This window comes from Triturus cristatus, chromosome 11 (genome assembly GCF_964204655.1).
Source record: "Triturus cristatus chromosome 11, aTriCri1.1, whole genome shotgun sequence".
Classification (NCBI taxonomy): domain Eukaryota; kingdom Metazoa; phylum Chordata; class Amphibia; order Caudata; family Salamandridae; genus Triturus; species Triturus cristatus.
The window spans coordinates 832318958-832331574 of NC_140594.1; positions in this window are offsets into that span (position 1 = coordinate 832318958).

A 12617-nucleotide genomic window follows, 5' to 3' on the forward strand; every position below is an offset into this window, starting at 1 on the left:
TACGTAGATCATTTTCCAAAATTGTACCAGATCTATTATCACCAAAACAGAATTTGGCATTATTATTAGAAAGTTGTATGCCAGCCCTTTGAAATCATTAGATGATGTAAAGTATCTCTAAAATTTTGCAATCTGTTCATCTGACCTGCTAGCGACCCTGAGGCGGAAGCCGGGGTGTTTGCTCCTCGACTAATTTTAAAATTGTTCTTTTAGCACACTGTTTTTGGTTGATTTGCGAACTTTAAACTGTGATAAACATTGTTTGTACTTACGAGCGCTTGAGTGGGAAGATCAATATCCCTCCTTAGCGTCACCACCCACGTGACTCGGGCCACGCCCCCCCATGTAGCCACGCCCTCTCCAGGAAGTACAAAACACCGCGCTGAGTCGGCAGCCGGTGTTGACCTGCTAGCGACCCTGAGGCGGAAGCCGGGGTGTTTGCTCCTCGACTAATTTTAAAATTGTTCTTTTAGCACACTGTTTTTGGTTGATTTGCGAACTTTAAACTGTGATAAACATTGTTTGTACTTACGAGCGCTTGAGTGGGAAGATCAATATCCTTCCTTAGCGTCACCACCCACGTGACTCGGGGCCACGCCCTCCCCTCCTCCGTTATTACCATGCTCTCTCCTCGAGAGCGCAGCGATCGAGCGCAGCCGGCACACCATCAGCACGCCGCAGACACGCCAAAGACTAGCCCGTCTGTGCCCGTCCGTGCCAGGACGGGGCACGAGGCAGAGGCTCCTGCCCCCCCTACATTTCGTAGGCTGGTAAGATCGTCATCTGGTTTGTTAGCGCTGCGCACTACCCCTAATCCGAGGTGCACAATATTAAACCTCCACAAAGTCGGTATACGCTCCTGCGCGAACTGTAAACTATCCGCCTCAATTCGTCAACCTCAGAAGACATAGGAAAAGCAAAATACTGCGTAAAAACGAACCTCTAACTTACGTATTTTACAGTACAAATTGTCGATCTTTGCCAAAACATAAATATGATATTTTCAATCTCTTAGCTGATAACGGTCCCAGTGCCCTTTTTTTAACTGAGACCTGGCTGCACGACAGCGCCGGGCCGGATGTTGCTACCGCCCTCCCTGACAACTACGCCATCGTCAGAATTGACAGGAATAAGCAGCTAGGTGGAGGGATAGCTATTATCTTTAAGAGGGAACTAAAATGTACCCTGGAACCTGTAGCTATTCCAGACTGTGAAGCGGGTCTTTTCAAAATTTCCTTGAACCCGAATTTCACGATGTCAGGCTTTCTGATTTATCGCCCCCCAGGTAATCCCTCTCAATGGGTATCCAACTTAGTCAATCTCATCACCCCTTATTACATCACTTTAAGTAATTTCTCCCTGCTGGGCGATCTGAACCTGCATCTAGAGGACCCCACTATCCCCTCCTGCTCTAACTTTCTTGAAGACCTGAAAGCCTTAAACCTATCCCTGATCAACTCTAGCCCTACTCATGTAGCTGGCCACTTGCTGGACCCTATAATCTCCAATATAGATGAACTAAGTTGTATTGCCACCTTGCCAATAAGCTGGTCTGACCACCATCTTATTAAATTCAGTATTAATTTTCCATCCTCCCCTAATTTGCTACTTGATGAAACTCAAGGCTCATCTAGGAAAAACTGGAAGCTAGTTGACTTGGAATTGTTAAACTCGACATTACAAGAAAACCCACCAAGTCGTAGCTCAAACATGGACTGCCTAGCAACCGAAGCGCAAAATTGGCTTAGCAATGCAGCCAATAAACGTTTGCCCTCTTCTTGCAGCAAAGTAAATAGACACCGCTTTCCCGCTCCATGGTATAATGATACCCTTAAGATTGAAAAATCCAAATGCAAAAAGCTCGAACGCAAATGGCGTAAGAATTACGCCCCTGATGCGAAAAGAAGCTACCAGGACGCCAGGAATCTCTATCACACGGCCTGCGCAAAAGCAAGAGCTGCTTTCATCTCAAAAACTATCATGGAAGCCACCAATATGCCAAAAACCCTTTTCAATAAAGTTAAAGTATTGGCTGGTGCACACACTACAGCTGCTGCACCCCCATTAAATACTCAACAATGTCAGGCATTAGCATGTTTTTTCACTTAAAAAATTGATAAAATTATCCTAGACATCAAGGCTAACAAAACTAAACCATCCCCTCCCTCTGACTCATTTCCAACTTCCCCGGGTAGCAACTTACTGGAATCTTGGCCTGCTCTCTCAGTAGATACACTGAAACTAATTCTTAAGACCATAAAATCCGGCTCTCCCAGTGACCCCATCCCCATCAAAATCATCAAACAGCTTGATGATAACTCATTGGAGATTATTACTAATCTTCTGCACTCCTCCCTTGATCTCGCCACTGTCCCAGCTTTATGGAAACATGCCATGGTTACGCCCCTTCTGAAGAAACCGACTGCAAACCCAGAAATCCTCTCCAACTACAGACCCATATCCCTGCTCCCGGCATTTTCAAATGTTTGGAGAGACACGTGCATTCTGCTCTAGCTGCTTTTGCAGAAGAAAACTCTCTACTACATCCATCACAATCCGGTTTCAGGGCTGGTTTCTCTACAGAAACCGCCCTGCTTGGAGTCACTGAACACATCCGAATGCTACTGGATCAAGGTCAGACGGTCGCGCTCGTGCTATTAGACCTGAGCGCGGCGTTCGACACCATCTCCCACGAAACACTTATTAAAGAATTGCACGAAAGTGGTGTACGAGGAAAGGCACTGGAGTGGATCCGGTCATTTCTGAAAAACCAAACCTTTCAGATTACATCCTCACGAGCCGTCTCGGATATCTTGCCTGTACCCCACGGAGTGCCCCAAGGGTCTATTCTTAGCCCTTTGTTCTTCAATTTATATCTCAAACCCCTGGCCGACCTTGTTGAACAATCGGGTCTCACTCTTATGAACTACGCCAACGACTCCCAAATAATTTTTTCCCTATCCGAATCCTGTCCTCACTCTCCTTCTTTACTTAAAGATGGTCTCCTTAACATCCTGAACTGTGTGGAAATGTGGATTTTCCTGATCAGTTATGTCCCCTATCTTGGACCCCAATGGTTCTATATGCATGTTACAAGTACATGTATGTTCCCTCCAGTTCCAGTTTCTAAGACGCAAACATATGTGTGTCTACCGTCGACATGTTCTCTGTCAGATCCGCCATTGATGGGCTGGATATTCGATTCCTAAGTATGAAAGGCCACCGACTTTATATGGCTAAGTTACTCCATTTTTACAGTTCAGGCAAGTAGGCCCGATTCTGTCCTCAAAGCCTTTCCCTGCTCTCTGTCTTTGACAGCTTCAGCTTGAGCTCGCATCTGTATCCATGAACTTTGTCCTACTCCCTGTGCAGCTAACGGTGCCTGCCTCGGCCAGTTTTCACATGCCTGCCAAGAAGCTGTATTTCACCTTCGAATTATCTATTTTGCTCTTCAGCCGATGCATTCCTGTCAAGTGATTTAGGTAAACATTTCCTTTAGCTCACAAGCAAGGACTCAGCCTTTCCGTCCTCCTGCAAGTGATTCATAGCCCTGCTGCCATGGAAAGTTTTCTGCCCCTCGCATCTCATATAGACACTTAGACGCTTGTACACGCACACACAGTTAGTATAGAATAGATTCTGTCCGAGAGTCCTTCCTTGTGGATAACATAGTTCTCCAAACATAGGATGGTAGATATGATTTGGGATTAGGTTGACTTGACCCCCCAGACTTCTCGTCTCCACATGTAGAGCTAAATGTCAAGTCCCCTTCACCCCCTAGTTGCACGTCAATTACACGTCATGCTGCTGCGCGCGCGTCTATGCCAAGTATTATCTTATAGATCCACCTATGTCTGATAATGCAAACCAATCATGTTTCTTTTATTCCTTATTACGCCTAGTTTCGATTACGTACCTGTTTTGTCACTCTTCTTATCAAATGTTACGCCTTCTACATTCGTTTCATTGTAATGCACTTATTATAAAAATACATGTCTGTCAATAAATTATTGTACTTCACTTCCTGAACCCTCGTGGTGACGGAACCTGAAGGCCGCGACTCGAGTCGGCCATTTTGAATGGAATAAAGCCCATTTAGAAAACCTCTTATACCACGGATTCTGCCTCTTGTTATTTTGAGCTATTTTACTTTATTTTAGGATTCCGTATGAAATTCAGTCCGGTATTTTATTTACCACATAATGGCGCCCGAACAGGGACACTTTCTCATCTCACGCGCCGGCGGTGCGTTGCAGGCCCGGTCTCCTGCCACAGCTGGACGGACCATAAACGCGTACCAGCAGGATTTCCTGTAAGCTCCCTCCGGTCAAGCGGGGGCGACTGAGGCTGCGATCAACCCAGACGAGGCGGTGAGAAGTGCGAAGTATCCCGACCAGAGCCTAGCTGAGAGAGCAAGATCCGAGGTATACAGAGGCCCACCAGGTTTTCCGAAATCCCGATGTCCAGAGGGTCCGCTGTCCGCAGTCATCGAGTCCTGTCCATTCTCTGAGGCCTTCCGTTTCAAGGAGCTACTCGGTGAGTACCATCGCCGGGGAGGCGTGTTGACGCGCACATAGGTTGTGCCGGTCAAGACGGATTTGGGTACACAAATCCGGTCTGCACTGTTTAGCAGTGTATATGTACTGTTTAGCAGTATATCAAGTATTCCGAAGTATCCAGTTATTGTCAAGAATTCAGCGTGGTGATTAGTTAGGCAGACTGTCATCATTGTCGATCATTGTTAAAATGTTTAATGTTTAATGTTTAAAGTATTCAGAAATGTCTTGCATATTGTGGTATGAATGATTGTTCATTGTTCACCGTTCATTATTGTGTTTTTTTCATATTAAGTAAATTCAAGAGTAAGTATCAGATCAGTTGTAAATATGCCGCTCTTCTCGAAGTTAAGACAGATTACTACCAGAAAAGGGGTGCTTGAAGAAGCAGTTCCTATTCCTCCTAGGGACACTCCAGGGCATTTTATGTACCATAAACATGGCTTAGATGCCATATTGTTTCTTGATCTATGGGTAGATTATACCAAGGGATTACCGGAAAGTCAAAGGTGGCCCATAGCGGGAACCTGGGATGCAGAGTGCATCATGAAAGTGGAGGAAGAGTTATGGAAAAGAAAGGTCAGACAGTCACAGAAAGACGCTGTTGAGTTATGGCGTAAAGAATCTCATAGACGAACAGAAAAAGCACGTAGACAAGAAGAGAGGAGTAAAGAAAGTTCAAATAAAGTTCAAGAAAATCTATTAATTGAGGAAGGTATCCGAGTGAGATCAGAACAAGTAAATAGACAAAGAAATGCTCTTATGAATGGTATGTATCCCCTACTAGCCGAAGGATTACCTAAGGCTGCTCCAGAGATACCAAAAGACTTGCCGCCCCCATTATTTCCAATTAAGGTACATCCAAAGGGGCTTCCCAGAACCGCAGAAGATGTTTTTCTTTCCTCATATCTAGATGACGCAGCTCCCGAGTATGCTAACGCCGCACCACATAGACCGTCTGGCGGAGGGGTTCAACGTCAGGATCAGGTATCTGTCCCCGTGCAACAGCAAGTTCCGACACAAGCGTCGGCAAGCACATCTGTTTCCGCATCTGTCTCCGCAGTCGACTCTACAGAGGTATCGACACCCATAGTTGCTGTGTCACGTTCAACGAACCCATTCACACCCGACGCCCCAGATAGGGCCACGGGAGGTGCTAGCAGTACTTTTACACCACCTAGAATAAATAAACTTGTCTTTCAAGAGTCAGCACATTCACGTACACCTAAATTCGTAAGTAAACGTACGCTTAAGGAACTCCTTGTAAATTGTAGATATGACCCGGTGGTTGGTAAAGAGGACGAAATGGTCCTGGCATCATTACGTATCAGGCGAGCCGCAGAGTATTTAGCGAGGTTACCAGGGATGACTACGCATCTAGACAACATATATCATTTTGTTCAAACAGGACGAGATCCAGGATGTATTAACAGAGCTATGGAATTCCAGAAAGTAGAGATACAGGGGGAACTGTTACGTTTCCTCATAAACTGTATGATCAGAAATCAAGATCGTCCGGGGGTAGACCCGAATGCAATGCTTATTCTTACAAGATGGAGTCAGAATATATCAGAAGGGAGACACGATAAGCAAAATTGTATAATAGCCATGTGCCGAAAAATACGTAAAGAAATAGAGCGTATTCATGAAGAAAGATTGGGAACAGACGAGTTTGAGCAAGATGAAGTGTCCGAATCAGGGAATTCCGCAAGACAGTCAGAGACCATAGCCTATGTAGGCAGAGGAAGATCCTGTGAAAATACTAGATGTTTTCCTGATCCAATACATTCTGTATGCCCAAAAAACAGCAGAACGTATCCGACGCCTGTAATAAATCTGAAGTCTCCTGAACATTCGTTTCAAGCCGCAGATAAGATACTACGAGAACGAAGGGGTTACCACCTCCTCGATTCCATGGATGAGCAAGAATTAGCCAGATCAGCCGTTCACTGGATTGACAGTCCTGAAAAATACGGTGATGAGACCGTAGCACACACGTTTCTCAATCTCAGTACAGATGAACAACGCTTAGCTGGAATCTATATGATTCAGCAACTCCTCATATTATATAAGTGCCAACATGCTGACCCTGGTCCTTTACCTGATATATTAACGGAACTACTCACAAACAGATGGAGAGGTTCTAGTAACAAGCTAATTAAAGAGATATTAGTGTCACGTAAACAGTATGTCCTTTTTGTAAGTCCGGATTCTCTCTCGCTGCCCCACAGAGAAAGAACGCCGTACTATATGGATAGACAAAATCCTTTACGAGAAGTGCACCCAATAAAAGGCGAAGACAATGAGTTTCACCGTGTATTTGTTTACACACCCATATCAAAAATGGAATTATTAGAAATGAAGAAAGTAGTACCTAGTCATGACAAAGACCCAGCGGGTTTCCACCGAGAAATTAAAGACATGTTACTGATGGGAGAGTACACCTTTCCTGATATTATGACAATATTAAAGGTGCTTTTGCCTGCTGGCATTTATGAAAAACTGAAAGAAAAAGAGTGGGAAGTAGGAGACCAAAAGATAGACTGGACAGCATTAGCAGAGGAAGAAAGGAGCCGAACTGCAGGTTCGGGGCTCGGGGATAAAGTTAAACTGTTACCAGGTTTACTAGTACAGGTACTGCCACGTTTATTAACTACAAAAAAGGAAGATTGGGGTGCAATCACAGCCTGCAAACAAAAGCAAGATGAAGACACAAGCGATTATTATGCTCGATTTGAAAAATGTTTTGGTATAAATAGTGGTATAAAAGCAAGTAGTGACTCATATCCACATTTATTTGTGACAAAATTGGTGGAAAATGCATTGCCCCCAGTAAAGAATAGAATATTGAAATTCGAGAGTACCTGGCAAAGTAACACTCCGTCGCAAATGCTACAAATGTTACAGTATCATCACAATAGAATTAGGGATGAACAAGAACATGAGCATAGACGCATGAAGGATACAAAAATGAAAATGCTAGTTTCTCAGACAGTACCAGCAGATGGTCACAAAAAGGGTGTGACACATTCTGGTGATTCTGCAGTTCCTGTAAAAGGAACCTGCAATTACTGTAAACAACTAGGCCATTATGTACATGATTGTCCAGTCCTGAAACGTAATATAGCTACAGGTATTGCAAAAGAGAGACCACGATTAGTTAGACAAGATCAGAATGAACAAGGAGCTATGCAGCATGGACAGTCCATGCCAGTTCAGCAACAGGCAATGCCAGCCTCACAGCAACCCATACAGTTTGTGCCAGCTGCAACACCGTTGCCTGCTCCTGCCACACAAACAACAACACGACAAATGTATCAGACTGCACAGTATGAATACCCTGAATATCAGCATTACGCATGAACCAGCCTAGAGAGGGAAGTTGACTTACCGCTTATCGAGATTCCTGTAGATCAAGAAGGACCTTATGTACATAGTGAATTATTAGGTCAAGATAGAAAATTTTTACTCGATACAGGGGCAAGTCGAACAACTATAAAACGTAGTGAAGTTCCAGGGGCACCCCTCTCAGGCTCTCAAAATGTTTCCCTTGGTTTTTCGGGAAAACCTATTGTTAATGAAGTATCACAGCCTCTACCACTTACGATAGGACCTTTGACACGAACTACAGATTTATTGCTTACTAAATCATGCCCAGAAAATCTGTTAGGAATTAAAACTCTGAAAGCACTAGGAGCCATAATATGTTGTTCTCCAGAAGGAGTAAGGTTGTTTTTACGTGATTTTAAAGGTCACTATGTGTCTAGAGACATGGATCCCCGACTACAGACTTTACCAGTACATCTATGGGCACAAGGCCCTACGGATGTTGGCTGCATGAACATTACACCCTATCGAGTTACATCGAAAGCAGGAGTGGTACTACCACGAATGCGACAATACAAGTTACCGCATGATGCTGTAGTGGCTTTGCTGAAAATCATTGATGAGCTGATTGCCCAGGGAGTAGTTATAGAAACAGACTCCAATATATGTAATTCACCGATAATTCCGATTCTTAAACGAACTGACCCTACTGCCCCACCAGTATACCGATTGGTTATTGATTTGCGTGAACTAAACAAGTGTATTGTACCACAATTCCCTGTGGTCCCTGATATATCATCATTGTTGACAGCAATTGATTCCGAAGCAACATTCTTTACTGTAATCGATCTCAAGAATGCCTTTTTCAGCGTCCCAATAGATCCGGAAAGCCAATACTTGTTCGGATTCAGTTTAAATGGGCGCAGCTTTAAATTCTCACGCGCTCCCCAAGGATTTACAGAAAGCCCCAGCATCTACAGCCAAGCACTGAAACGAGAACTTGACAGTATCCACATGCCAGTCAATACTGCACTGCTTCAATATGTCGATGATCTGCTGATCACCGCGAGAAGCGAGCCAGAATGTGAAAAAGCTTCTCTGACAGTTTTACATTTCCTAGCCGACAAGGGGCACAAGGTCTCCCCTTCTAAGCTGCAATTCTGTGTTCAGCGAGTTATTTATCTTGGTCACTCGCTGTCCAAGGAGGGAAGGCAGCTTACACCAGATCGCATCCAGTTAATTGCTAACATGTCAATACCCCAGACACAAAAGGAGGTGCGAGCTTTCATAGGCCTCACTTCATATTGTAGGCAGTGGATCCCTCAGTACGCATTTCTAGCAAAACCACTCATTCAGTTAACCACACAGGAGGCAGCCACATCGACTGTTCTCCCTTGGACTCAGGAACATACACAAGCTTTTGAAAGCCTAAAGGAAGCTTTATGTCAAGCACCTGTTTTAGCAACACCATGTTATAGCAAACATTTTACACTCTTTGTTACAGAACGCGAAGGTACTGCCTTGTCAGTACTCACTCAGGATCAAGCAGGATCACGCAAGCCATGTGCTTATTTTTCCAGTACATTAGATCCCGTAGCTCAGGCTTTGCCTGCATGCCTGAAATCAGTGGCAGCGACAGCTTTAGCAATCAGACAAAGCGATGCCATAGTATTAGGACACCCATTGACAGTACAAGTACCACATGCAGTAGAGGTTCTTGTGAACCGAACACAAACACAACACTTGACCATAGCAAGACTTACCGGTTATGAACTGACATTGTTTCAACCACACATAGAGATCCGACGGTGTAATACATTGAATCCTGCTACACTATTACCTGTAATTGGAACAGACCCACTAGCTCATGATTGTGTTGAAATCATTGAAATAAAGACGAAACCTAGACAAGACTTGACAGACGTTCCATTGTTAGATCCAGACCTGACGTTGTATGTAGACGGATCGTGCATGAGAACAAGTACAGGAGATTTAGTGGCCGCGTATGCAGTCACAACAGACACTGAAGTTATTGAAACAAATTGTATAGATACTTTGTCAGCCCAAGCAGCAGAACTTATTGCTCTAACACAAGCCTGTATTCAAGCCACAAATAAGAAAGTTAATGTATACACTGACTCACGTTATGCATTCGGAGTTGTACACGACTTCGGCGTGCTGTGGCGAGAGAGAGGTTATTTAACCTCCCATGGTGCCCACATTCAGCACGGACCCCTCATTCATGCTTTGTTAGACGCGATACATCTACCCACTGCTATATCGATTATGAAATGTAAAGCACACACGAAGGTTACTGATACCATTTCTCAAGGCAATGATTTAGCTGACAAAACAGCTAAACAGACTGCTCAGAATCGCACATTAGACATGACAAAGCCAATAGTTCAGACACCAACACAGTGTATGACAATTAAGGACCCCGCACTTGACGTAATTGACATACAGACACATGCCACAGCAGAAGAAATAAAGAAGTGGACTGAACTAGGAGGGATCCAGACAGATCAAGGATGGATGACGAAGGAGAAATCTGTATGGTTTCTCCCTGATTCCATGGTTCAGGCCATTATAGCTACAGTTCACAGTCCAGCACATTTAGGAGAGAAGGCTATGCTAGACAGCATTCAGCACATTTGGTTCAATAAACATTTACGAGCAGCAGCTAAACAAAAAGTTCGTACCTGTATGATATGTTGTCAGTTTAATCCAGGAAAGAGTGTTCCCGTAGAGCAGGGTGGATTTCAGCCTCCTGACCATCCTTTTGAAGTCCTCCAGATGGATTATATTCAGATGGAACGTTGTCGAGGATTCAAATATGTTCTCGTAGTTGTCTGCGCTCTCTCCCGTTGGACAGAGGCGTATCCCGTATCAGATTACACTGCCTCGACTACTGCCAAGCAGCTAGTTCGAGAATTCTTCCCACGGTACGGTTTACCACGTGTTGTATATTCAGATAACGGTCAGCCTTTCTCATCCGAATTAATGAAACATGTCTCACTTTTGTTGGGATATCAGTGGAAATTCCACTGTGTCCGACACCCCGAGGCAGCAGGTCTCGTGGAACGACATAATCAACTTTTAAAAATCAGATTGTCTAAAATATGTCAGGAAAAGGGTGTGGACTGGATAGTAGCCCTACCAGTTGCGCTATTTTACATGAGGATGGTAGCACACTCTCGAACAGGGCTATCGCCTTATGAGGTGATCTTTGGTAGGCCACCGAATATGTGGGGGACGCCTATACCCCGTAAAATAACTGATGTTGACTGTAATATGCTGACAGATTACCTGGCTTCCTTGATGTCTGCACTACAATCTTGTCGTTCACAGGTAGTCGCAGCTTTTCCTGACAACACCGAGGTGAAACCTCATGACGTAATTCCCGGCGATTATGTTCTCGTCAGGAATTTTGATCGGAAAACCCAACTGGAGCCAAGGTGGAGGCTTCCTAAGTTGGTCCTGCTGACGACCAGAACAGCTGTGAAGATCGAAGGGAGGAAAGGCTGGGTGCACTCCAGCCATATGAAAAAATTTCATGGACTTCCTCCTGACACAAACAGTACTCCCCGTGTGTCTTCCCCCATTGACTCAAAGCTACCTTTGGCTGAGGCCAGTAGCACCGAACTCTATAAACAGAAACTCAGGTCCAGATCTAAACTGTCGGACGATTTGATTGTTTAAGTCCTCTCCAAGGTGAAGCGGTTGAATCTGTCCCGACATGTATCCCTTAGGTCTGAATCATGTAGAGTCCAGAATCATAATGAAACGACATGCTTATTGTAAATCACTGCGTAGCCACTGTATTGTGACTTTATTAATTTTGTTTTTCTTGAGTTTTTTAATAGTTACTGCAAGTATATTGTTGCATATGTATTATCCTGTTTCTAAACGTGCTTTCAATATAACTGATGAACATTCTTTTAGTGACCTACCCCCACATGAGTTGTCCTATAGACTTGCGCTGCGTAATAACACATTCATTAGTATGTTACATCATTTCCATCAGACTAGTAATGCCACCAATTGTTGGGTGTGTGGCCGACTTCCTCCCTATCAGAATACCAAAGGAGTTCTGCCTTTCTTTCCACATCCGTTCACACACAATGGCTCCTGTGGAGCATGGTTTAGTTTATTAAATTCCATAGACCCAGACACAGCAGTTTATCAACAACACTGGATATGGGGAAATCTGAATATAGTTTTATTCAAAGTCTGTCACCCCAATAAGGAGGGTCACCCCAGTAGAACAGGAACTGATTTAGAAAATGAAGTGTATAAATTAGGTAATTTTACGCCTAATCTTATGATTTTGAATGTTAAATCCGAAGTTGAACTAATTCTGCCCACTATGTCTGTATTTCCAGTTAAGGGTGAATTATGTGTGAGAAAAGTTGGTTCCATACATATGGGCCATAGCCAATGCGTTACTATAGTAGAATATAGTGATCAAGGTAAATCTTCATTTAGAGCTTCTCGCCATTCTTACTTTATATGTGGTCAGACGGCATATATGCGTCTGCCTCTAGATTGGGATGGTACCTGTTACATAGCATTCCTTTTGCCACCTGTTTTCCTAGCTCCCCCTGATTATTATCGAAATGTTCATTTAGTACACAATAGAGAGCGAAGAGATCTCCCAGTTGTCGATTATACTGAGACAGCATGGGACAAATATGTAGATTTCAATAAAGGTATCTTTCCCTATATAGGTAC